Genomic DNA, 27,624 nt, shown 5'->3' on the forward strand with positions numbered 1-27,624 from the left:
GTCCTCACAACAGCCTTTTAGGATACATAAAACAGTCACAATTCTCTTGGTTGCCATTCACAGGAACCCAGTTAAACTTGCAGGCAATGTTGGAGGAATGTACTGTTAATCTGAACAAATTGTAATGGGGTAGTGGTCCGGGGGGCCTGATGGACTACTAGAACCAGAGTCGCTCTCTCTGCCTCCACCCCTAAATTCCGCTTCTCTCTGCATGTGAGTTTCATGCTGTCAGGCCAGCTTCCTCCACATGGCTGGAGAAAAGGCCACCTGTAGCTTTCAAGGTTGTATCTTCAGCCTCACCCTCGGATGGGCAGGGGAAATGATCTCCAGTGCCAGGGAACTTGTCCCAGGGAAGGCCAGGTCATTGGTCCAGGTAGGTGCCCATCCCTGAACCAAATGATTGTGCTAAAGAGCTAAGATTTGTGAGAACATGGACACTGTCATTGAACTACATTACTGAGGTCGAGAAAGGAACATTTCCCCTGAGAAAGGAGAGGACAAAATAATAGATGCTCATTATGTTAGAATCACCGTTTTCAAATGAGAATACCAACATTATATAAAAATATTTTCGGGGGGCGCCGGGGTGGCTCAGTGGGTTAAAGCCTCTGCCTTCGCCTCAGGTCATGATCCCAGGGTTCTGGGATCAAGCCCGGCATCCGGCTCACGGCTCAGCCGGAAGCCTACTTCTCCCTGCTTGTGTTCCCTCTATTGCTGTGTCTCTCTGTCAAATAAATAAATTTTTTTTAAAAGGTGAAATATAAAAAACATATTGTTACACGTTTAGAAAAACAGTAAGGAAATTATTGGGCCAAAATCTAAGGACAAGAGGTAAATGGAACATGGAAGTTACTTATACTCTGCTGAGCAAGGCAAACTTGAGCTTGTGTTTTGACAGCTTCCAGAAGCAAGCAAAATCATGGAAGCCCAGAACCTGCCCAGCACAAGACTGTGTTAATGGACCTTCCTCCAGGATTCTTCCCAAGGCCCATATAGGCCTGTTACCTCTGGGGAATGGTGAGCCAGAAGTAAATCTGACACCCTCCAAGACATCTAGGAAAAGTTGTCTGCTGATGATACCCATGAACCAGGCCTGGCACGAATTGTACCCCAAACTTCTATCACCCCAGTGACCAAATAATCTCACAGTGAATTCAGTTCAAAGTGATCTTGGATCACTGGGAGCCCCAAGCACCTGGTAGAAGCAGATGTGGATTCCCTCTAGAAGACTGTACTATTTCCTAGCTGTCTTGCTCTGCAGGGGCTGCCATTTAAAAATGCACAGACTGGGTAGCTTAAACTACAAGAATTTATTTTGTCACGGTCCTAGAGGCTGGGAGTACAAGGTCAAGATGCGGTCAAGGCTGGTTTCTCCCAAGGCCTCTCCCCTTGGCTTGCAGATGGCTGCCTTCTTGCAGCATGCCCTCACATGGTCTTTCTTCTGTGTGTGTGTCCCTGGTGTCTCTTCTTCTTCCTCCTACAAGGACCGCTGTCCTACTGGATTAGGGCCCTACCCACATGACCTCATTTAATCTTAATTGCCTCCCTGACGGCTCTATCTGCTAATATGGTCATATCAGGACTGAGGGCTTCAAAAATTAATTTTAGGAGGACATAGTTCAGTCCATAACACCAGCCCTCAAAGAACCTTCCTGTGTAAGTTTGCAAGGACCATGAGCTACACACAATAACCATAACCAAATGTATGTGTGTGTATGTTTATTTATGTGTGTATATATGTCACAAGATGCCTTGAGCAAGAACTCACGTAACAGCAAAACCACCCTACAAAAACTACAGATACGGAAATTCCTAGACACAGATGATAAAGAAACTACACTTAGGATATTTTTTAAAAGGTGATGAAACAATTTTATTTTAAAATGGTAATTGTATAACATAATGACATCTTTTGCCGCCATTTAACCAAAAACTGAACATTATTTCGTTGTTCAAGAAATAAAGGTATACGTAATTTTTGAGGGAGTATGCAAGCAAAATCTTGAGGGAACTCTGCACTTTAGCATGAAGGAGGCTGCTCCTGTCCTAGTGCCTATGGAGGTCTGTAGCCTGTGGTCCTTCACTGGCCACTTTTCATTCACCGATGGATCCTCGAGGCCAACATAACCCTTAACATGTAGCAGCATGTCAATAAACATTGGCTGAATAAATTAAGTATACTTTTTCAGGAGATACTTTGTGATGCTGGAATGACAATAGGTATATAAAGGCCTTTCTTAGGAAGAGACGAATTCATATCATAGCTCACCTTGAATAACACTCCTACATTATTACCTTCATGGGTCTGTTCTTTTACAGCTGCACTTCTTGGTTGTAATAAGTTCAATTTCAGTATTTCACACAGATGTTCTCAACAAGGATGTACAATGAGTCAAATCAAACCATCAAGTAGAGTCCCAGGAGTTTTGTTTTACTGACATTATCTGGGTATGAAATTCATGTAAAAATCCTTCACAATTTAAGCCAAAATGTTGCTGAGACAAAGGCCTTCAAGATCACAGTTCCTTTTTTTCTCAGATGTCTATTCTGAATATTTTCAAACATACTGAAAAGGTAAAGAAGTGGTACAATGCGCAGCTATCTGTCCTCAACCTAGATTCAGCAATTACTAACATGTAGCCATATGTATTTTAATTACAGTTTTTCTTTTCCATATCATTTGGAAGTATGTGTCTGAACAATCCTGCCCCTGAACAGGTTAAGGTGTATCTCCCAGAGTTAGAATAATCTCTTTTAAAATCCTTAGCACCCCATAATACTATCTAGAATCTCAAGTTTCTGTAATTGTCCCAAGAGGGCCTTTTATGATTTTGTTTTGAAAAAATTTTGGTGTTTTTTTTTTTTTTTTAATTTTACTTATTTATTTGAGAGAGAGCTAGAGCAGGAGCGGTGGGGGAGGGGCAGGAGGAGGTGGCGAAGGGGGCTTCCCGCTGAGCAGGGACCCCCCCCCCATGCTGAGTTTGACCCCAGGACCCTGGGGTCAGAACCTGAGCCAAAAGCAGACCCTTAAAGGACGGAGCCACCCAAGCGCCCCTGGAAAAAAAAAAACATTGTAACACAAGGATTCTCCCAATCTAGCTTCATGCATCGCCACTGGTGTAAGTCTATATGGTCTCCGCCCTTACTGTAAAACAGTCGCAAGGGGGTACCTGGGTGACTCAAGCGGTTAGGCGTCCAGCTCTTGATTTGAGCTCAGGTCGTGATCTTGGGTCATGGGACTGAGCCCAACATCAGGCTCCCTGCTGGACACGGAGTCTCCTTGGGAGTCGCCCTCTCCCTTTGCCACCCCCCAAAACATGCTCATGCTTTCTCGCTCTCTAAAAAAATAAAATAAAATAAACAATAAAAATAAGATAAAATAAGGAAAAAGGAAAATAAAACAGTCCCTGTACCTTTTGTTTTCTGATGACATGTCTGTTGGCAGATCACAGGACAGCTGTTCATACAATATCTCTCACTCTAGATTTGTCTGATTGCTTCTTCCTGTTGTCATTTAACTGGTTACTTTAACCCCTGTTTCCTGTAAACTGGAAGTTGGCCTAGAGGCTTGATTTGATTAGGGTTAAATATTCTTTTAATTATTTTTATTAACATATAACATATTATTAGCCCCAGGGGTACAGGTGAATCATCAGCCTTACACATTTCACAGAGCTCACCATAGTAAACATTTCTTTAGAATATCTCATAGGTGGTGTCATATCTTTCCTAGGACAGCACACGGGGAGGCTGAAAAGTCAGGTCGAGCCACTACTAATGCGACTGAGTTCAGTCCCTCAGTTAAAGTGACGGCTACCAAGTCTCACCATGTATTAACAATCTGTTGAATAACAGATTGAAAAAGCCACAGTTCTTCATATCCTTTTATTCATATCTCCCTCACTAAGGAGAACAGCGAGGTTTTAAAATTATTCTTATATTTGAAATTGCATGTTATCATTAAAAACATTCTTGATATTCCTAATAACAAGTATAATTGACAAGATCTTCTGCATTCTTTATAATTCTCCCTTAATTTTCCAGTGAAATAAAGCCTTGTTCTAATTTGTATCAATCTCCTAATCGTAGAAAGCAAGCAAGCAAGCGGAAGGGAAGGAAGGACGTGGGGGGGTGGGAAGAAAGGAAGGAAATAAAAGGAAAGGGCCCCTGGGTGGCTCAGTCGGCTAAACCTCTGCCTTCGTCTCAGGTCATGATCCTAGGGGCCTGGGATCGAGTCCCACACGGGGTTCTCTGCTCAGCAGGGAGTCTGCTTCTCTCTTTACCTCTCCCCCACTCTCCCAAATAAATAAATTAAATCTTGAAAGGAAGGAAGGAAGGCAGGAAATCAATCTACAGTTGGTTCCTGCTGGTCTTCCTGAGTGACGGGTTCCTGAGTGCTTCTCCATGTGATGTAGGCCAGGCCTTGAGAGTTCCTCCTAGAGAGACCAAAAAAAGGGAAAGGAGAAGTTAGGAACCCCTTCAACCCTTCTGATCCTCATACAAATTCAGATTGAACTGCCACGTTTCCAACCTTACTTCTCAATGAAGCCTGATCAAAGAGGCCTTTTAATGCCATGTATGCAAAAGTTCACCCACAAACAAGGCAAGGTCCCCAGCTGTGGTGAAAGGGCAGAATGTGGGAAGGGCCAGGAGGACTCAGCAAAACCAAGGACTGTGCCTTCTGCCCTGTAACATCAAAGCAGGATCAATAAGTCCTGGGCAAGCACAGCGGAATCCTGGGACAAAGTGAAACGTCAGCCGGTGAGCAGGTACCTAATGCGGACCGGAGCCCATTAGAGTCAGCAGCTGGCACCAGCCCTGGGATGGCAAAGACGATCAGAAACGAGGAATAGGGGCGCCTGGGTGGCTCAGTGGTTTAAGCCGCTGCCTTCGGCTCAGGTCATGATCTCAGGGTGCTGGGATGGAGTCCCGCATCGGGCTCTCTGCTCAGCAGGGAGCCTGCTTCCCTCTGTCTCTCTCTGCCTGCCTCTCCATCTACTTGTGATTTCTGTCAAATAAATAAATAAAATCTTTAAAAAAAAAAAAAAAGAAATGAGGAATAATCTGGCATTTGCTCATGCTGCCAACCCAGAGGACACACAGGCCAAACACATACCCGTACCTTTCCTCTTTACTAGGTCTCCCTTCCAGAGCAAGGTATGAGTTGTCAACGGTTCCAAGAAAGTTGGGAAATACTAGTCTTCTCTACTGTAAGATTCCTGGGTGCCTTTAATCTATTAAAATGTGTTGAGGATTTGCAAAAAGGGAATGTCACCAGCGGTGTCCACAAGTATCTGGCCACTGAACCCTTCCCTAAAGGCCATCTCATGCAGCTGGAATGTCCAAGCATGCATTCTGCAAAATGTTGACCCATCCATGGGACCCAAAGGATAAATGAACCAAGAGGTCCACCCTTAAGAGTAGAAAAGTTCCTAAACTGGCCACAAAACCTTGCACATCCAGAGGATCCCATAGCCCAGGAATTCCTTGAAACAATGTCGGATTTCCCAGACTAAGACAGACCCCCCAGGCTGTCTAAATAAACCCCATCCCATCTCCGGATGCTGGGTTGCCTGGTGTAAACCCCAGAGTCAGTTCCGGAGTATCCCAGGAGCCCTGTGGCAGTCCACAAGCATTTTCAGGAGTGAGCTATGAATGTCATGTTCTGACCTTTGGAATGTGGGTTAGAAGGCTAAAAGATACATCTGTGCCCTAATCCCCACCCCCTGTGGGTGTTACCTTATTTGGAAAAAGAGTCTTTGCAGGGTGATTTAGTCAAGGCTCTTGAAATGAGATCATCTTTCATTACCCAGGTGGACCAAAAATGCATTGACAGGTGCCTTCATAAGAGTGAAGCAGAGAACTCTGGAAAACAGCATGGAGGTTCCTCAGAAAGTTGGAAATAGAGCTACCTACAACCCCGCAATCGCACTACTGGGTATTTACCCTAAAGATACAAATGCAGTGATCTAAAGGGGCACAGGCCCCCTAAAGTTTATAGCAGCAATGTCCACAATAGCTAAATTATGGAAAGAACCTAGATGTTCATCAACAGATGAATGGATAAAGAAGATGTGGTGTATATATACAATGGAATACTATGCAGCCATCAAAAGAAATGAAATCTTACCATTCGCAGCAACATGGATGGAACTAGAGGGTATTATGCTAAGCGAGATAAGTCAATCAGAGAAAGGCAATTATCACATGATCTCCCCGATATGTGGAATTTGAGAGTCAGGGCAGGGAGTTTGGGGGGTAGGGAGGAAAAAAAATGAAACAAGGTGGGATTGTGGGGGGCACAAACCATAAGATACTCTTAATCTCACAAAACAAACTGAGGATTGCTGGGAGATGGGGGGGTAGGGATAGGGTGGCTGGGTGACGGACATTGGGGAGAGTATGTGCTATGGTGAGTGCTGTGAAATGTGTAAGCTTGATGATTCATAATCCTGTACCCCTGAAGTACATAATACATTATATATTAATAAAAGTAATAAAAAAAAAAGAGTGGGGCAAAGAGGGGCGCCTGGGTGTCTCAGTAAGTTAAGTCCAAGTCCGGGGATCAAGCCCCAAATCGCATTGGGCTCCCTGCTCAGCGGGGAGCCTGCTTCTCCCTCTGCCCCTCCCCCTGCTCGCGGGCTCTCTCTCTCTCTCATTCTCTCAAATAAATGAATGGAATCTTAAAAAAGAAGAGAGAGCAAAAAAGACTGAGGTAGAGAGATCTTTGAGGCACAAAGAGGAGGCCCCGTGAAAATGAGACAGAGGTCGGAAGAGTGCAGCCGCAGCCAGGAACGACTAGAGCCACCAGAAACTGGAAGAGGCGAGGAACGGGTTTTTGGAGCTTCTGCAGGAAACATGACCCTCCCAACACCTCGATTTCAGCCTTTTGGCTCCCAGAACTGTGATGTGAATTAATAACTGTCATTTTAAGCTATTGTGTTTCTGGTAATTGGTTGCGGCAACCACAGAAAACTGACACGGTGGTCAGGGAATATTCAAGCTCCAGCACGAGGGTCCGCTTCAGCACTGACCGGCTGGTTGCAGCCTGTGCCCAATTTCAAGTCCCCCTGCCACACCCCCTCAGCCCAGCATTCTGGGGCAGCTCCCGGGGCCTGAGGGGAGTCTCTCTTTGGGATGTCCCTTGAAACATACATTTCAGTCTGATTGGCTTCTACCCTGAAATTGTGTTATTGCCCTAAACCGAGGCTCTCCCTTAGAGATTTTTTTCCTAGCCCTACGGAACCCAGAGGAAACCTTAGGTTAGCACCTCACCCTCCTCGTTTATGGAAAACATTCAGCTCCCGGGTTGAGTTTCTTCTGTCATCTTGTCTGTCTCCATCAAACACGGAGTGGTTTTTCTGTAGAACCTGCTTTGTTAGATCCTGGAGATAAGCAGGTCAGGCAGATCAGGCAGATCAAAGACTTACTTCCTGTCCCAGAAGAAGTTGCCATTGAATTAAAAAACATTTTCTAGGTTTACCAGGAAAGCATCACAACCGCACTTGGGGCTCCCATGTAATGATTTCCGTTCTGACTGCTTAGATGTAATTCTGAAGTCTAACTAGGATTTCTTGATTTCTTAGGTTTAAATCTTCTTCTTCTTTTAGATTTTATTTATTTGAGAGAGAGAGAGCAAGAGCAGAGAGAGGGGGACAAGCAGACACCCCGCGGAGCAGGGAGCCCGATGTGGGGACTCAATCCCAGGACCCCGAAATCATGTTCTGAGCTGAAGGCAGACACTTAACTGACTGAGCCACCCAGGGGTCCCTAAATCTTTTTGAACACAAACCCTTAAAGCGTATGACATACATGGTATTTTTGTTTGTGAAATTCTCCTTCCTTCTTGTCTCCTGGCAACAAGATCTGCCTTGCTCTCTGTCTACCTCTCTCTCTCTCCCTCTTTTAAGTAAGCTCTACGCCCAGTGTGGGGCTTGAACAGACAACTGTCGCATGCTCTACTCCTTGAGCCAGCCGGGCGCCCCCTGACCCGCCTGCCTTCTACAGAACTATTCCTGCCTCACTCCAAACGGAGTTCTAGGGGACCTGCCAGTCTCACCACTGGCGCAGCCCCCCTCTTCCTCCTCTACCCTGGGAAGGGCACCTGGTCTAGGCTGGACAAATGCCTCCTCTTGGTGCCCACTGTCTCTCCCCTTCCAGCCCCTTCTATCCACTCACCAGCCACCCTCGGGCCCCACTCTGCGCCCAGGTCTCTGACACTTTAGTTTACAATTAATCCACAGTTTGGGTTTTCATCCCCACAATATTCTGAATTTAAGTTTCTGATCAATCATTTGGAAGCACTAAATAACATCTAACTTGACTGAGCCCTTGCTGAAGGCCAGACCCTGTCCAACGAACTTGGGCACAATTTTCTGTCCCAAACTCAGCACTCCTAGGAGGTAGGCGTTGAGGAAGAGAGCGCTCAGCTTCAGCGAGGTACCAGGTCTGACACGTCGGAAGGAGCGCACTCAGCGTCTGGGTCCAGGGCCTGCGCCAGAAACACCTGCCGGGCTCTCAGGGGAATCCGATTCCCAGCAGAGGTGCCCCCGATCCCGGTACTGCGGACTTCACCTGGGGCTTTAACATCGCCCACTACTCTCCTCCCTGGGATGCTCCATGTCCCACGTCTTCTGGGGTTGGGCCTCTCACTTCCTTGTGAGTAAGACCACAGGGGCCGCTCCCGACCTCTAACCTCTGGGTATTCCCTGAGAGACCGCCCACAAGGATGATGGCCTGACCATATAGGCCCAGAAGGAAGCCAAAGTTCAACCCCTGCAGCGATTGGCCTGGAAGGGTCAGCGCTTGATCCCTGTCAGCGTCTCTAACTGTGGGTCCCACCTCCACTTTCGGACCCGTCAGAGGCGGCCACCGCGCGTCTGTAACTGATCGCGCAGGAGGCCGCTGGGTTCCCGGCCAGCAGCGTCCACACCGAGCGTATCCGCGGTCTTCCTTTCTCCGGGAGGAAGCTTCCCCGCTCCTCGGCGGCCTGCGAGTGTCTGCGCGCGGAGGGTGGCTGGCTCCGTGCGCGTCGTGAGCTCTGGGTGAAGAGCCTTTGCCTTTTCCCGTTAGGGTGGCCTTTGTGCATTTCCACTCCATCTGGGTCGTACCCGGGTTCAGTCTTTCCCTCCGTGCCCCGCCCACCCCTGCCCTTGAGAACCCTCCCCCACGCTCACCGACCTGTCCCCCAGCCTCCGATCTGCCCGTTTTGACAGCAGCGACCCTACGCATCAGCCTTTCCTTGCGGTGACTCCTGAGTTTCTTGGTCGGGCTCCTCCATCCGGGGCAGGTGAGACCTCCAGGCCCTGCCTGACACCCGCAGGGGCCCCTTCCAGCCCCCTGCTGGGAAGCGGTTGTCATAGCGATGGAGGCGCGCGCAGGCGGGGCGAGCGGCTCCGGGCAGCCCGGGAGGGGCGGGCGGCGGCTACGTCGTCCTGCTCCGCAACCCCCACCTCCTCCCCTCCCCCCCTCCTCCCCTGCCCCCTCCTCCCCTCCCCCACCCCCCGGGAGCGGGGATTGTCGCTGTCGGTCACTCTCGGATCCCTGTCTAGCACATCCCCCACATGGGCTCTGCGTCGCTGGCGTCACTGGGTTGTGCAGCTAGTACTGTGTTGCTTAGCAACGAAATAACAAACAAGGTAAATCGAACCTCCATGGAATCTGCGTGAAAGCCTCGTTCACGCGGACGCGTCGTCGGGGCTGTCGCGCCGAGGCGGGGGTGGGGCTAGACCCTTTTAAATATAGGATTAACACATAGACTAAAAAGTGCGCAAAGCTTAAGTGTACATCTTGATAACTTGTGTCCAACACCCAGAACAGGCTGTCGAGTACTTCCAGGACTGCGCAGAATTCCCTGGCCCTTCCCGCTCAGTACCCGCCCCCCAGGGACAGGAATGGGACTCCATCACCGACAGTTTGCTCCGCTTTTGAACTTCAGATGGGTGGGATGAGGCTGGGTGGACCATTGGACTCCGACTTGTTGCGTTCATCATGGCGTCGGTGAGAGGTCCCCGTTGTGTGTAACTGGAGGAGTTGGATTCCCTCTGTTCCCAGCAACAGAACTGTTAGGGCTTTGAACTTCATCTGCTGCCTGGTTTCTCTGCCTCACCTTTGCCACTAGAGCTCCTGATGGCTATCCATTCCAGCCCAACTGAAGCTCCCCAAGGGTCTTTATGTATTGGCTCATCTCCGCAAGTGGCTGGGGCTGCCCTAGCCTCTGTTCCAAGGACTCTTGGCCCATTTTCCCCCCACTGGTCTGTGTGGCTAAGACCCTACATCCCTTTTTCTGGCGCCACCTGAATTAGGGTGTCACAGAGCCCAGGTGGCCAAGATAGCCATAGGCATGAGAATCCTGTTCCCTCCAGACCATTTCATTCCTTTCCAGTTAGTTCAAGTTCTTCGAATTTTTTTTCTTTTTTTTTTAAGATTTTATTTATTTATTTGACAGATCACAAGTAGACAGAGAGGCAGGCAGAGAGAGAGAGAGAGAGGGAAGCAGGCTCCCTGCTGAGCAGAGAGCCCGATGCGGGCCTCGATCCCAGGACCCTGAGATCATGACCTGAGCCAAAGGCAGCGGCTTCACCCACTGAGCCACCCAGGTGCCCGAGTTCTTCGAATTTTTTAAACTGTTTATTTTGAAGTACGTTTACAGAAAAGTTGCAGTGATGGTACGGATTCTTCTCTACATTTCACCCACAATTCCCAAATGTTAATATTTTGCGCATTTGCTTTACCATTCTTTCTCTCCATGATGTAGGAAAGATGTTAGGGTTCAAAGGCGACAGCCAAGAAAAAATCCTTGAGACATCTTTGGTGCAAAAAGAATTTCATTAAAGCACAGGATCAGGGGACGCCTGGGTGGCTCAGTTGGTTAAGCAGCTGCCTTCGGCTCAGGTCATGATCCCAGCATCCTGGGATGGAGTCCCACATCGGGCTCCTTGCTCCGCAGGGAGCCTGCTTCTCCCTCTGACTCTGCCTTCCACTCTGTCTGCCCGTGCTCACTTTCGCTCGCGCTCTCTCTCTGACAAATAAATAAAATCTTAAAAAAAGAAAAAAATAAATAAAATCCTTTTTAAAAAAAAAAAAAAAAAAGCACAGGATCAGGACCCATGGGAAGAAAGAGCTGCCCTGAGATCATGAGGAGTGGCCCCTTATAGACTTTCAAGTAGGGAAGAGGTTAGGGTACGTCTCTCAGGAATTTTAGAAACAAGGTTTCTGGAACCTTGAGGAAGTTAGCTATCTGGAAAAGGTCATTTATTGCCATCTAATAAAACCTTAGTCATGAGACCCTTCAGATGTATATCGGTGGGTCATCTGCTTGGGAGATGATTGCCAACACGTATCTTGGGGGATTTAGATATGAAAGAATTTCTAAAGGAATTTTTATATGTGAAAGTAGACTCACAGGATCCTGGGGGTCGGGCTGGGGTTACCTTTTGCCCTTAGCAGAGTATTAACATTGAGGCAGTTGAGTCCCTAGAGGGATGTCACTCTGCCTGTTTCAAGGACTTGTCAGTGGGCTGCAGAGAGTAGGGAAATTTAAGTTTTTCTTCTTTGTTTCCCAGATCATCCATATATTAATAATTTGCATACATTAATTTTTCTAAGCTGCTGGAGAAGATATTGTAGACATTGTGCCTCTTTGCCCCTAAATACTTCACTATATGTTTCTATTTTTTTTTTAAAGGACATTTTCATACATAACCATGGTACATTTATCAAAATGAGGAAAGCAGCCCCTGGATGGTTCAGTCAGTTAAGCCTTGACTCTTGATTTCAGCTCAGGTCATGAACTCAGGGTCATGAGATTGAGCCCCATGTCTGGCTCCATGCTTGGTGGCGGGGGGGGGGGGGTCCTTGGGATTCTCTCTCTTCTTCTGCCCCTTGCATGCCCGCACACACTCTCTTTCTAGATAAAAAATCTTGGGACACCAAGGGTGGCTCAGTCGGTTAAGTGTCTGCCTTCGGCTGAGGTCATGATCCCAGGGTCCTGGGATCAAGTCCCACATCGGACTCCCTGCTCAGTGGGGAAATAAATAGCTTCTCCCTCTGCCCGCTCCTCCCCCTGTCTGTGTGCTCCCTCTCTCTCTCTCTCTGACAAATAAATAAATAAATAAAACCTTTAAAAAACTTTTTATAAACAAATAAATAAAATCTTTTTAAAAATGAGGAAATTAACATTGGCATACCCATATTAAAGAACTACAGACCTTATGAAAATTCTGCCGGTCAGCTACTGATGGGTGTGTTTGTGAAAGTCGCAGGATTTTTCAAATTATTTATTATGGTAAAATACATATTGCATGAGATTTAGCATTTTAACCTTAACTTAAAAATATTCTCGATAATTTTTAAAGTTTTTATTTTCGTTCCAGTTAGTTAACATGCCGCAGTATACTAGTTTCAGGTGTGCGATAAAGTGACTGGACACTGCCGTACGTCACCCCGTGCTCATCACGACAAGTGCTCTCCTTCACCCCCGCCCCCCGTCTCCCCCACCTCCCTAACCTTTCCCCTCTGGTAACCAGCGGTTTGTTCTCCTCAGCTAAGAGTCTGTTTCTTGGTTTTCTTCTTTCTCTTTTTTTTTTTCCCCTTTGCTCATTTGTTTTGTTTCTTAAATTCCACATATGAGTGAAATCATACCATATTTGTCTCTCTCTGACTGACTTATCTTGCCTAGCATTATACCGTTATACTCACTAGCTCCATCCATGTGGTTACTAATGGCAGGATTTTACTCTTTCTTATGGCTGAATTTTACATATATATATATATATAATCTCCACATCTTTAGCCATTGGTCAACTGATGGATGTCTGGGCTGCTTCCATATCTGGCTATTGTAGATAATGCTGCTGTAAACATAGGAGTATATGTTTCCCTTTGAATTAGTGTTTTTGTATTCTTTGGGTAGTCTGATTACTGGATGGTAAGGTAGTTCTATGTTTAACCTCCATACTGTTTCCACAATGCCTGTACCAGTGTGCACTCCCACCAACAGTGTACAGTGTTCCTTTTCCTCCACCTCCTCGCCAACACCTGTTGTCCATTATCACGATTTTTAAGCATACAATCCGTGGCATTAAACTCATTCACAGTGTTGTGCAGCCATTACCACTGTCTTCATCCATGTGAGCTGCCGTGGTAAAAATACAGTAGATCACGTGGCCTACAAACAGAGACATTTACTTCTCACAGGTCTAGAGGCTGCAAGTCCAAGATCAAGGTGCGGACAAGTCCGGTGCCTGGCGAGGAGGCTTCCTGGTTCAGAGATGGCGGTCTCTCACCGTGTCCTCACATAGCAGAAGGGGCAAGGGAGCTCTCTGGGGTCTCTCTTAGAAGAATACTAATCTCGTTCACAAAGGCTCTGCCCTCAGGACCTACTCTCCTCTCAAAGGCTCTACCTCCAAACACCATCACGTTGGGGATGACGTTTCACTCTATGAATTTGGGGGCGCTGCAAACATTCAGTCTCTAGGGAACACCATCGACATGCACACCATCTATCATCATCTCAACCCTGTACTCACTGAACAGTAACCCCACTCCAACTTCTTCAGCCCCTGGAAACCACCATCTCTTCTATTTCTGAATTTGGCAACTCTGAGTACTTCACAAAAGTGGAATCCCGCAATATTTATCCTTTTTGACTGGATTATTTCATTTGGCATAAGGTTAAGATCCTCAAGATTAATCCACGTTGTAGCCTGACTAATGTCCTTTGAAAAGAAAGGGGGGGAAGATACCATTTTTCCCAGTCCAGGATCCAGCGTCAAATCCACAGGGCAGCTAGGTGTCATGCCTCTTTAGTCCCTTCTAATAAGGAATGGTTTCTTAATCTTTCTTTGTTGTTCATGACATGGGCATTTTTATAGGATATAGGCCAGTTATTTTGTAGAAATACCTTTCAATCTGATTTGCTTGCTAGCCCCTCACAAACTGAGGTTATGAATTTTTGGCAGGAGCAGCACCAAAATGACAGGACCCTCAGTGGTATTGTATCAGAGGCTCACGTTGTCCATTTGTTCCATTACCGGTGACACTAATTTTTATTTTATTTTATTTATTTATTTGACAGACAGAGATCACAAGTAGGCAGAGAGGCAGGCAGAGAGAGAGGAGGAAGCAGGCTTCCCGCTGAGCAGAGAGCCTGATGTGGGGATCGATCCCAGGACCCTGAGATCATGACCTGAGCCGAAGGCAGAGGCCCAACCCACTGAGCCACCCAGGCGCCCCGGTGACACTGATTTTGATCCCTTGGCCAAGGGGGCTGCCAGGTTTCTCAACTGGAAAGTTGTTACTTTCCCTTTTACGGTTTGTATCCTGTGAGGAGAGAGTAAGACTGTATACGTATCCCATTTCTCATTAAATTCTCACCCACTACTTCAGCATCCACTGACGATTCTCTCTGACACAATTAATGCTCTGATGGCAAATGGTATTTCAACGTCCATTACTCCTTTGACACTTACTAGTTGATATTCCACCATAAGAAGAGTTTTCTCTTCTCCCCAATTATTTTCTCATTTACATAATTATATCTGCCAGCACTTGTGGATTTTTACTTTACCCTATGATTGGGATAGGTAAAATAAGAATGGTCATAATTCAATACTATCGGTATTGTTGGTCCAATTATCCCAGATTTGTCGAAAGGGAGTTCCTCCAAGCTAACTTTCTTGGGTTCTTTGGCTAAGTTCCTGTCATTCTTTGAGGACTTCCTCGCTGTCTCACAGAATATTACCATCTGGTTTCATTTGTATCTTTCCTATCTGAGCCCTGAAATTAGCCATTTATCCAAAGAGCTCTGGCTTCTGTGAGGGAGAATGATATTGAGAAGCCCAGATCTGGGCATCGGGCGAGCTTGGACACCCTCCTGGCTGGTGAAATGACTGCGGCATGTTCACCTGGACAGGCCAGCATGAGCTCCACGACACTTTCGTTCTTCGCAAGTGCCTTCACATACCGGTTCTTGTCCTCCGTTGACTGCTAAATTATAGATATTAAAAATTATTATTTTATTCTGGCTGGTGGATCACAACTGATTTATTTTCTTTTTAAAAATGTATGTATTTATGCATTACTTTCCTGTGCTGCTATAACAAATTATCACCAACTTAGTCATTTAAAACAGAAGCGATTTATCGTCTTATACTCAGAGGTCAGAAGTGCGAGATGGGCTGTCCTGGAATCAGGGTGTTTGCAGGACTGAATACTTTCTGGGGGCTCAAGGCAAAACTCTTTTCTTGCCTTTTTCCACCTTCCAGAAGCTGCAGCATTCAGCAACTCGCATCCCTTCCCCCACCTCCAAAGCTAGCGATCGCTTTGCTGGGACCTCGGTTTCTGCAGTTACAGCTCCTTATTTTGACCCTGCTCCCCCTGTCCTCTCTCCCCTGTGACCACACTGGGCCCACCCAGGTAATCCCTGTTCATCTCCCACCTTCAGAGCCTCAACCTAATCACACATGCAAAACCCCGCTCTGTGCGGGGCCATGTGTGCCATAGAGCATATTTACAGGTTCTAGGGATTAGGGGCGGACATCTGGGGAAGGCCAGGACGCCACGATAATGTATTTGATATACTCTTAAATAACGAACATGAAACATGTTGGTAATAAGAGAAACAGTTGTAAGAAAGAAGGCCCAGATGGACATACGCCCTCTTGCTCCCCGCTGGGACTCCTGCTGGCAGCGGCCACCCCTGCCCTTTGGCTGGAGACAAGGTGGTCTGAGTCAGCCGCAAAGCCAAAGCCCCGGAGCCGAGTAGGGGCTCTTCTTCTAGCCTCCAGCGCCCAGGGGCTCTCTTTCTTTGTCGCTGAGATTCCCCCAGCGGACGCGCATTTTAGAGGGGACACCAGGAGGCGCGTCTACACCGCCACCATCCATCAGCTCCCTTAGGCTTCTTTCCTCCGCGGGGCCTGCTCAGCCCGGCCCACACAGCGCCCACCCGGCTGGGCAGGGGTCCCCTGTGTCCCTGGCGCGCCCTCGCCTCCCACACTGGCTCTTGGCCCCCCCGCCTGCTTTCTCCTGCGAACCCCGAATTCCCACTGCGAGGACATTTGTATCTGCTTTTTCTCCCCTAATACAAATGTTGCTGTTTTCCAACCCTCCCGCCCCCTGCGGTGCCTTTGATTCCGAACCAGGTCTCTCTCGGTCGGCACGGATTCCGCTGACGCGGCCCCGCATTCCTGCTCCCCTTCCCTCCCCGCTCCGCCCCCCACCTCCAGTCTCTCGGGCGGCCCTTGGGAGGCATCGCACCTACCCAAGGACACCAGCCCTCTCGGTCCCGGGCGGCGCCCACAGCTCCTCCCCCGCCCACCCCGCGGTCTGAGGTTGGCAGGAACCAGAACGGACGTGATCCACGTGCCTGATGGCTGAGCGGCGGGGGGGCCGCTCCCCAAGTCCCCTGAAAACTCCCCTCCGGGCTTCCCCCCATCCCGGGAGTTTGGTTAAGGTTGGGTCGGGGTCTCTGGGGAGGCTGGGTGCACCTGCCGCGGAACAGCTCCCTTACAGTGCGGTGTCACCCTTTCCCAGAGCACAGCCCCTGGGGGCTGGGCAGGCGCGTCTATGCAGCCTCCGCCTGGGACCGTCCTGGCCCGCATGCACACCTGCAGGGGGGTCCTCCCGGGCGGGTTGCGGGGGGCTTCCTCCGGCACCTGCAGTAGCGGCTTCTCAGCCACCCTCTGTCGGCGCTAACAACCCACCCCTCCCCACCCGAGGGGGGGCAGAAAAGGGAGAGTAGAGGCTTGAAGAGAAGTTAACGGAGGCCAAGAGCCAGAAGATCTTTGGAAAGCGATTTTTTCTTGCGCTTAGAACAGATGTGACGTACAATATCTGGGCCTCCAAGGCCTAGAATATCCCTTGAAAGGTTCCCAGGACAATTCTTTTCCTCTCCATTTGAGCTCTTTATCTGAGGTGTAACTCCCACGTACCAGTCACCCCCTCCAGACGCACAAGTCAGGTCTGATTGTCCCCGTCGCAACTGAGCAGTCAGCTCGATCCCAGAACCCCAGGATCATGACCTGAGTCGAAGGCAGATGCTTCACCGCCTGAGCCACCCAGATTTCCCCAAACTCTAGCCTTTCGATACATCTACTATGGAAAGATTAGAGTCAAATAGATTTTACTCCTCCGGACATTCCCTATAAATGAAATCATGGGATCTGTGGTCTTTGTGTCTGGCATCTTCCACTCAGCATAATGTTTTCAAGGTTTATCCATATTGTAATACGTGCCAGCACTTTCATTCCTTCTTACAGCCGGAGGATAGTCCGCTGAGTGGATGGAGCACAGGTTATCCCTGCATACGTCAGCTGGTGGGCATTTGGGTTGTTTCTACTTTTTGCTGTTATGAATAATGCTGCAGTGAACATTTTTGTCTCGATTTTGGTGTGGACATAGGTCTTCAGTTCCCTCGGCTCTATACCTGGGAGTGGAATTGGTGGGTTATATGGTAACTTTACCATCTCAAAGAACCATCAGAGACCTATTTTTAGGGTTTTTTTTGGGAAAAGGAAGGTGCGGCCAGTTCAAAAAACAGTTGAATAGATCTACAACAGGGATGGGTAAAGCAGCTTCCACATGTTGACAGAGAACCTTCTCCTCAGAAAGCCCTCTGCATGGAGACCTATGAGAGGAATAGTTCACTGTATGGTGTGGAATGAGACAGAGCTCAGGGAGGGCAGGATGCAGTGACGACATCCTCCTCCTGGACAGAAGAGAGACAGACATCTCAGCTCCCAGCTGTCCCCCATCGCAGGGACTGAAACACATGGTGAGCAGAAATCCCACGGGCACGGCCCGCAGTGAGCGGTTAGGGCGAAGGTTCTGCTGAGGTCGTGGGGAAGAGTGCAGCCTTACAGCTGAAAAAATATTTGCCTCCACCTCCCAGAGAGTTTGCAGCAGGGAGAAGAGAACAGCATGGATCGAAGCCCAGCAGTGTGACAGTGCCCGATGCCCTTGGTCCTGGAGAAAGGAGGCTAGGAGTCAGAGGGGAGGGGTCCGTGGGAGTAAACCGAAGCCTGACATCAACGCCATGCTAAGGAGTTTGACCTTGAACCTTAGGTTCTGGGATCTGTCCCAGGACTTGGGGCTGTGCAGGGTGGTCAGCTTGTTCTGGAGCCATGCCCTTGGAGGAGGGGAGGGAGGATGAGGAGGCTCCATGGGGAGAGAGAGACCGGGAGGACCTGGGAGTGGGGTGGGGATAGGGAGGAAGAGGCCAGTGAAGGACGTCCCGGGACTGCATGAAAGGTGGGAGAGCTGCCTGAGTCATAAACACTTGGGTTTTTCTAGAAAGAATGACTGACATTACAGCCCCTGGGCACACAGAGCTGCTAAATGCTTTAACCGCTTGTTTCACGCAGTCGAGTTCCCACAGGAAGACAGCTTCACATGGAAACTCGGAATTTTGAGAGAGGCTTGCAGATTCTTTTGGTTTGGGACAAAGCCTTCGCTATCTGTCTCCATCAGGTGCGGGTGTGAGTGCCCATTCTATAATGGCGCCCGTTACGCGGATGGCTCCTTCGTGGCACACACCACCCAATGCCAGGCCCAGCCCCACACTACAAACCCCTCCGGTTCCTCCTCATGGGCATGTAAGGCCCACCCCAGGGCAGCAGAAGCGTGAAAAGGAAATTCTTAACTCCAGAGTCACACTTTTTCCTCCTCATTTTCTTGTTTTTCTGTTTCGGGGCTTCTTCTCCCTACTCCCCTGATCTTCCGGAAGAATCTGGAACACTCCTGCTGCCCAGTGTTCTCTGCAGGATCTGTGTCTGCAGGAGCCGGTGTCATTTCTCCCCCAGCAAGAAGGCTCAGGCACAGTCTGGCACAGCCTGGGGATTGCAAAAGTGCCCTTGACTCAAGGTGTCAGAGGAAAAATCAATCCCTAAGGCAGGATGGAGGTAGAAAATCCAGGCTGGGAGCAACACAGGGGCAAGCCAGAACGTTTCGAGGATGCCAGCTCCCTGGCTTTGATTTATACTCCTCTTCTTTACTTACCCTGGGGCGTCAAGGACGGCCAGCATGGAGGCTTTCACGTGGGAAGGAGCATGAGGAATTCGGTGAGGCTGAGGACTTGGGACAGGTGTCTGGGCAGTTTCCTGACCTTGATATTTGCGCATGATACGTTTCCCCCAGGGAATTCCTGGGATTAGCCCAGACCACAGAGGTGGCCAGGTGTCACCCCGTGGCTCTGGTCCCCATGTGAGCATCACTCCTTATTACCGGAAAGGTGACAGGTTTGGCAGCCTGTGGTGACAGAAGGCTAAGTCTGAACCGCACACACAAGGATTATCTTGGTTTTCCTCTGTGCCTCTGCTCCAGAGACCTCCAGCACTCGGCTCTGGTGGATGTTTCTGTGCTTTCATCCTTTTGGGAATTGGATCCTTTTATAATTCTACAACATTGGGAAATGTTTAGACATTAGGACACCTAGGGGAGTTGACACACGATTAGATAATAACAGCGCATTTTAAAATAGCTAAAGGGCTCCATGTTACTCTTCTGTTAGTTGATGGTTAAAATCTTCATAAAAACCACAGGGTCAGATATCTCTGAATCTTCTGTAAGTTGTTTCCAGTGGTTTTCAAATAAGGATTAACTACATCAAAGCTGGAGTGAACTTGAGCCTCTAATCCAAAATATATCTTTAGCTTAACTTCATTCAGTTTCAGATCTAAGAGCTAATTTAATTAATATTCATATGAGCTTTAAACATCATTAACAGCAGAGTTGTACATTGTTACTGTCATGGTCCCCTGATGAATAGCGTCCCTGTGCCTTTTCCACTTTGCAATGTGGCTTTGTTGTTCCTCCTTAAATCAAGCACTAAGATTCATTTCTCCAACCTCGGGCTGGCCCGGTGACTTGCTTTGACCAACACAATGCAGCAAAAATGACACAGAGCAGCAGCCTCTAAGACTAGGCCTTAAGGGATATTGTAAATTCTCTTGTCAATCTTTCAGAACACTCGGAGTCCCTGTGGAGAGCAAAGGCGAGCTGACTGCTGTACAGAGGTCCCAGACATGGGAATGAAACCACCTTAGATCCACGCCTCAGCTTTTCGACCAGCCGTCTGAACCTAAGGGTGGCCAGCAGAAACTTGAGAAACCATATATTTCTTTGCTGAAGTCACTAAATTTTAATGATGTTTGTTATGCAACAAGAGATAATGAATGCAGGGGTTCCTGGGTTGCTCAGTGGGTTAAGGTCTCTGTCTTCGGCTCAGGACATGATCCTGGAGTCCTGGGATCGAGACCCACGTCGGACTCTCTGCTCGGCAGGGAGCCTGCTTCCTTTCCTCTCTCTCTGCCTGCCTCTCTGCCTACTTGTGATCTCTGTCTGTCGAATAAATAAATAAAATCTTAAAAAAAAAAAGATAACTAATACAAACGGGACCCTAAATGGTGATAGGATGGTGTCCTTTTTCTATGAAAACTGATGTCATCCCTAAAACAAATGAAGAAGTTTCCCACTTTCCAGAACAGTAACAGTAGGGTTTCTTCCTTGGGAAAAAAGGAAGCAGGGTTGTTTAAGAACATCTGTGAATTTAGATTTAAATGCCAAAATATAATGATGCTTACCCGTGAAAAAAAGAAAACTGAGTGGTTTCATTATTTAAACTAAGAGCTAGTTCAGGGAGGCAGAGAAAAAGAAATTGCTAAATGGGTCCTGTGATTGCCGGAAAATTGCCCTTTTCTCCTTACGGTGTGTTTGCTTGCTGTGTACTCAAAGGGGTTGGAACTGACTGTCCTTCACACTTGGCTTTGAATTAGCAAAATCATGCTCTCCCTTTCTGCCCCTTTTCCATGCTGACCCTTCCTTCCTAGGAGCTCTCTCCACACTAGTAGACCATAAGCTCATCCATGCACGTTTTTGGGTGTCTGAATAATTTGCCCCTTTTTATATTGAGTAACTTTCTATGCACAGATATATCCCTGATTGTTTACCGACTTGCTCACTGAAACACGTTCGGGTTTTTCTTGTTTGGGGCGATTATGAGTTGAGCTGCTGCAAATGTCTCTTTATTGTATTTATTTAATTATTTAAAAAGTTTATTTATCCATTTTCTTTTAGAGAGAGAGAGCGTTCAGGAGCGGGCGGAGGGGCAGAGGAGAGGGAGAGAGAGAATCTTAAGCAGGCACCACGCCCAGTGCAGAGCCTCATACGGGGCTGGATCCCACAAGCCCATGACCATGACCCCAAAAAAGAGTTGGGGGTGCTCGACCGACTGAGCCTCTCCGGTGCCCCTCTGCAACCACAAATTTTATTTAATTTTATTTTAGTGCCGGTACAGCTAACACCCAGCGTTATATTAGATTCAGGTGGGTCCGGTGATTCCGCAGATACCTCCATCACTCGGCGTTCATCCGAGGAAGTGTCCTCTCACGCCCCTTCACCTATTTCCCCCCTCCCCCCACTCACCTGTCCTCTGGGAACCACCAGTTTGCTCTCCATGGCTAAGAGTCTGTTTTGGGGTTTATCTCTCTGTTTTTCTTTTTCTTTGTTCATTTGTCCTGTTTCATAAATTCCACATAGGCTTGAAATCGTATGGTATTTGTCTTTCTCTGACTTATTTCACTAAGGGAGCTACTCTCTAGCTCCATCCACATTGTTGCAAATTGCCGGCCCAAATTCCGAGGACCCAAGGCCAAGCAAGATCAAGTTCACATAATGGACACAAACACAGTGAAATGACCGTTTGGAACGGGTTGACTTGACACGTGATCAGAAGATAGAAGAGATACAAATACATTTTTTAAAAAAATTTGACACACTTTGATTGGGTCTAAAAAAGTATTCGATGTTGGCAGCCAGAAAGGGACAAGGGATGGCCCCAGTTTGTTGATTTGAGGGTTTGGGCATTCTTGAGGGTAGTTTTTGAGGGCAGAAAGAACTGTGCAGGTGTTCACTTTGGCTCTATATTTTAATTTTCAATATATGAAGTTTCCAAATCCTAAACCACTCTTCTTTCATTATTAAAGCTTAAGTTACAGATCTCATTTTTCTTATATTTCGAGCAAATTTGAGGCATTGGTTTAAGTAGATCATTGGATGATACTTGGTCCCACTTACTAATTTAATTAATTAGCTCTCCTTTTTTTTTTTTTTTTTAGTGTGAGTATAAAGGTTATTATAACTGGAATACAGTTGAAACCAGAATTATCTTTCTATAGTAAATCTAAAATTCACAAATGGTGGGGAAAAGACAAACTTCATAAAAAGAAAAACATTAAGCTTTTTTCTGAACTCAAAGCTAAAGCATGAGACATGACTCACACCTTTGTAATAACACCCTTACAATGTTTTTATACATGTGTCGTTTCAGCCTTACTGGAATACTGCAGTAATAGCCAAAATATCGCCAGCCCCGAGCTTCCAGTTCAAGGCATCATTACTCCTCTCGTGATGCGTGAGTAAACAGAAAGCACATGCAGTGTCTGTGTCTGCTCCCATGGGCCTCTCCAGCCAAAGAGGACATAGTTTTCTGGCTTCTTTAAGTTAATCAAATACGCTATACACCTAAGCTCATTGAGCCCTTGAACACATGGCTTTCTTCTCATCATAAGCTCAGTTTTTTTCTCTTTGGCTGCCTTATTACCATTCACCATTTTTTAAAGTTTAACATGTATAGTAAGAAGGCTTGATTGACATACACTGGGAAATGATCACCACGACAGGTTTTGTGAACATCCTTCACCTCATGTACATAGAACAAAAAGGAGAGGGGAAAAAATGTCTCCTGTGGGGAGAACTTGGAAGATCTACCCTCCTACCTTTCCTGCACACCCGAGGCCAGGGTGAGCTGAAGACCTGAGGTTGGACATGGCATCCCTAGCACTTGTTTCTCTGGAACCGAGAAGGTCAGCCCTTCAATCCTCTCTCCTCCCACCCGCCCTCAGATCTTTTTAGCTGTAGAGTAAAATGTCACATAACTGATTTCCTCTTATGGTGCTTTTGTTATTTGGATTCACAATAAAAAAAACCTCTTGGGGTGTCTGGCTGGGGCGGTTGACGGAGTGTGTGACTCTCCATCTCGGGGCTGTGAGTTTGAGCCCCACAGCAGGTGTAGAGGTTACTTAAAAGTAAAAGAAATTTATTTTTATTTTTTATAGTATTTTTAAATTAACATACAATGTAGTATTTGCCCTAGGGGTTACAGATCTGTGTATCATCAGGCTTACACACTTCACAGCACTCACCATAGCACATACCCTCCCCAGTGTCCATACCCAATTTTTTTTTTAATTTTTAAAGATTTATTTGTTTTAGAGAAAGAGAGAGCTTAAGCAGAGGGGCAGAGGGAGAGGAGAGAGAATCCCAAGCAGACACCTTGCTGAGCACGGAGTCCAATGCTGGGTTCGATCCCATGACACCGAGGTCACAACCTGAACCAAAACCAAGAGTTGGACGCTCAACCAACTATGCCACCCAGGCACCCCTAAAGTAAAAACAAACAAACTTAAAAAACAAAAACAACAAAAATCTCCTGACTATTGATTAGAGGAAATCTAACAAAGTTACAAAAGAAACAAAGCTTAAGTTCTCTCTGAACTGTTTCAACATGGTAAATAAACTTAGTAAGATAAGACTTCATCCCCAAAACAAAAAGTCAAATTGATGATTCAGTTGCACATTTGAAACTCAGTGTGACACAGCTGAGCTTCCAATAGTATCCCAAGAATATCCAGTACCAAATGTGCATATCCTACCTAACAAATTTCATCTTCATGCTATGTTTTTGAGGGGCACATGACTGGCTTGGTCAGTACAGTGTGTGACTCTTGATCTTGGGGTTGTGAGTTCAAGCCCTATGCTGGATGTAGACATTACTTAAAAGTAAATTAAAATAAAATATAATGGTTTTGAGTCTCAAAAGTTTTTGATACTTAATTCTAAATCTTCCTGGACTAAAAGATATTTGTGCACGGCAGAAAATAGTCAGCAACCCAGTTCACTGAGGCTACTGAGGCTACTAAGGCCACGGGCTACAGTACAGGCAAATATGAGGCTGAACATTGCCAGGTCAAGGTGGGTCTTCTTCCTGCCTGGCAGTCATGCGGGGAGTCCTGTGCATGATTGTTCTGTCAGTGATTCCAGAGTCTCTAGGAGATTCTTTGGTGTAGCTTGAATCCTTATGTTCCCATTATACATACTACATTCAAATACGTTGGACCTTAAGAGGGATCCTAAAATATGTAAAATGTCTGTTCAACACAAAAGAATTTAAAACTTGTTGGAATCTTGCTTTCTCTCTCTTTTTTTTTCTTCAGACTATGCACAACTTCTATGGATATTTAAAATGCTCTCCAGTTGAATTCTGTAGATCACACACACAGGTACCCATGTATGAGGTTGTCCCACTGGCCGAGGCCTGGAGAGAAGCTGCGGGAGGTATGAAGTCCACGTTCCAATACTCGGACGCAGCGTATGTGGCATGATGAGAAAAAGAGTTTTTGTAGATGTAATTCAGTGAAGGATCTTGAGATGAGATCTTCCTGGATAATCTGCGTGGGCCCTCCATCCAACATCTGTCATTCTGGGAGGCAGGAGAGAAGAACGTAAAACCACAGTCGAGGCCGTACGGGAGCGCAGGTGCAGACTGGAGGGAGGGAGACCTGGGTCTCAGACCACCTTGAACCTCCAGAAGCCACGAGCACCAGGGAAGGATTCTGTCCTCAGAGGGAGTGCAGCCCAGCCAGGCTTCTGGTCTCCAGAACTGTGAGAGAAGACATTTCTGTTATTTTAAGCCACCAAGTTTGTGGCATCCGCTGCGGTGGTCCCAGGCTACTGATGCAGGCGTGTTCAGGGCACACCTGGGCGAGACAGGTTTCTGCATGTGGATGAAGATCCTTGAGTTGCATGTATAGAAACCCCGTGACACTCTTATTCATAAAAGAGTCACTTGTAAGGATATGGAGCACTAGAACTGAAGGTCAAGAAAGAATCTGGGCTAGAGAAAGGGATGAGAGCCAGGACCTGGACTGCTGGCAGGACCCTGTTTTCCTTTGTGTCTGCTTCACTGTTTTTTGTTTTCCGCTGCCACGTCTGCCCTGCCTCCATGTAGAACAGACTAGCCCATCGCCCCTGCGCGTACGTGTTACTATTCTAGCCACACGGGGAAACTAGCTAGTCTGTGCTCACCCCCAAAGCCAACTTGGAGAGCTCAGGCGCCCTCCCCTGGTCTCATTCCCGATGGTGCTAGGGGCAAGATTTGCCATAGAAACCTGGCTGCCAGGCGCATGTATCCGTGTGGATAAGGAGGCCTATTCTTTGAGAAAAGCCAGTGTCCAGTGGTGTCTACCAGTAGCAGCTGTCTTATTGTGCTGTGTCGTATCGGTTAGCTACTGCCCCTGCCAAAAACTGTCTAAAAAAACCCCCAGATGAATACTTGAAAATAACAATTATTTATTTTCACAGATTACAGGGCAGCTGGCTGAGGTTGGGCTTGGTTGAGCTGGTTGAGGACGATCCTGGGGCTCGGGTGCCGGTGACGACAGCCACCAGGGAGGAGCTCTTCTCATAGTGATGGCTTAAGTACAGGAGGGCAAGCCCCGAAAGGCAAGCACGCTTGCGTCATGTGCGCGGACATCCCATCGGCCAAAGCATCACCGCCGCCTTCCGCGGGTGGAGTGGGGAAGGGTCCTCCTCTTACAGAGGTTAGGTGGGTGGGAGAAGGTTGTTGAGCAATAATCTATCACCTGGCACAAGGTTTTTAGTAATGGAACTAAAGGATCAAACATAATCCCACTCCTAGTGGGACTCCTACCATCAGGAAACTCCTGACCTACCGGATCGTGAACTTCTCAGAATAATGTATCAAGACTCTTTCCAGAAATGTTTGGACTAAACCCCATTAAGCCTTTAAACTTAACTTCCAGTACAGAGACATAAGGAGGGATAGAGGGAGAAGCTGAATGGATACTGAATCAGTTATTTCCTGCTCAGGAACAAAGTACCCCCAAGCTGAGCTGCTTACACAGCAATGAACAGTAGCTCACAGGATCGTGCAAGAGAGAGCAAGGAGAAAGCCAGGTATGACCTAGTCTCAGAGGCATGAGCTGTCACTTTTGCTCATTCTGTTTGTTAGAAATGAGTCAGAGGACAGCTGACACTCCAGAGGAATTTCTACCATTGAATCAAGAGAAAGCATTTGTGGACATATTTAAAAATCACTACTGAAATTATTTGAGATAAAGAGACCAAAAGCAGTGTTTCACATTCCTGACTGGCTCCTGGTTTTGTTTTGTTTTTTTCCTTTTTTAAGTCATATGAGTAATTCTGGGGACAAATGAGGAAACTGGGATGTGAAACAAGTATTACACAGATTGGGGAATGGTTGATAATTTTCATAGGTGTGACAAGGGCGTTGTGGTGACATGGAGGGAGGTGCTTATTCTTAGAAGATGCAGATGGAGGTATTGGGCAGTGAAATGGCTTGATGTCTGCAACTTGTTTTCAAACAGGTAAAACAAACAAACAAAAAAGAGATAAAGCACATGAGCCAGGGGTGCCTGGGTGGCTCAGTGGGTTAAGCCTCTGCCTTCGGCTCAGGTCATGATCTCAGGGTCCTGGGATCGAGCCCCACATTGGGCTCTCTGCTCAGCGGGGAGCCTGCTTCCTCCTCTCTCTCTGTCTGCCTCTGCCTACTTGTGATCTCTGTCTGCCAAATAAATAAATAAAATCTTAAAAAAAAATAGCCAAAATATTAGCACTGGAATCTCAGTGGAGAGTACATATGTGTTCATTGTACTAATTCTTTACTTTTTTACACTTTCAACATTTTTCTAAATTAAAAGTGGATAAATATATGAGGATAACTGGGTCAAATTCCGGGTGAAGAAATTTGGATGTCATCCTTGGCCTGCCCATAAGGAAAATGAGAATGTTCACCTTTCCATAAATGCTCTTCTTTTATCTGGCAAGATAAATGTTCTTCTTTTTCTGGCAAGTGGGTGTCTCATTCGCTTCAGAGAAAAGTTCTTTCTGAAGAAAACCCAGGGGCTTCCTGTGGGGTGCTTCTTCTGCTAAACCAGGTAGAGAAGCCGTGAGGATGATATTAAAGACATATGGGGAAAGCAGAACAAATTAGAAATTGATGTCTAGGAGAAAAATCTGGGTTGTTTATGAAAAACAGAAGTTCCCAGACCTTCAGTGACTTGCTGAGGTAAGGAATAAGGGTGGGGAAGAAGAGGCCTTTCAAACTTGCAGGCCAGGGTTTCAAAGACAACCACCAGGAAGCCTCTATCTGTTAGGCACCAAGGACTCCTGGAGGAAATGGAAGCAGGTTCACCATCAAGAGGCGACCCCAGGATAGTGCTCCTGAAACAAACCCACATTCACAATTTTTAGAGTACCCAATGGGAATCCGATGTGTTTGAATTTGAGGTCAACGACAGAGTGAATAAATTAATAAAACATTAGCTCACCATCCTGTAATAGTTTAATAACTCATGGGCACAAAAACCATCTCATGTATTCAGTGCCATGTGTTATCCTAACAATGAGGTGTTGATTTTAAAATCACAGTCAACTGACGTACACTTAGGAGGAAGCAGGTAAAATCAGAATGTGGGAACTTTTGCAGGGTAACAACCTAATGGGAAGACTATTCTAGATTAAAAGAGC

General features: G+C 47.0%; 2 long non-coding RNA genes across 13 annotated transcripts; one reads left to right on the forward strand and one right to left on the reverse strand.

The window, feature by feature from the left end:
* Nucleotides 1-1,848: 1,848 nt before the first annotated feature.
* On the reverse strand, nt 1,849-9,318 carry LOC309861850. 10 transcript variants are annotated; one of them, XR_014310233.1, is made up of 6 exons: nt 9,181-9,318; nt 8,362-8,491; nt 7,276-7,433; nt 5,740-5,865; nt 4,667-4,818; nt 1,849-4,436 (listed from the first exon to the last, which is right to left on the reverse strand). It is a non-coding gene; the product is annotated as an uncharacterized lncRNA (long non-coding RNA). The 10 variants fall into 10 exon arrangements; XR_014310234.1 differs by lacking the exon at nt 8,362-8,491 and having other exon boundaries at nt 4,667-4,736; nt 9,181-9,312; XR_014310236.1 differs by lacking the exon at nt 8,362-8,491 and having other exon boundaries at nt 9,181-9,312.
* LOC309861851 lies at nt 9,158-26,237 on the forward strand. 3 transcript variants are annotated; one of them, XR_014310243.1, is made up of 6 exons: nt 9,158-9,289; nt 9,552-9,638; nt 22,325-22,408; nt 22,677-22,859; nt 24,270-24,390; nt 25,417-26,237. It is a non-coding gene; the product is annotated as an uncharacterized lncRNA (long non-coding RNA). The 3 variants fall into 3 exon arrangements; XR_014310244.1 differs by lacking the exon at nt 22,677-22,859 and having other exon boundaries at nt 25,417-26,236; XR_014310245.1 differs by lacking the exons at nt 9,552-9,638; nt 22,677-22,859 and having other exon boundaries at nt 9,203-9,289.
* Nucleotides 26,238-27,624: the final 1,387 nt, after the last annotated feature.

This window comes from Mustela nivalis (genome assembly GCF_964662115.1).
Source record: "Mustela nivalis genome assembly, chromosome: 3".
Classification (NCBI taxonomy): domain Eukaryota; kingdom Metazoa; phylum Chordata; class Mammalia; order Carnivora; family Mustelidae; genus Mustela; species Mustela nivalis.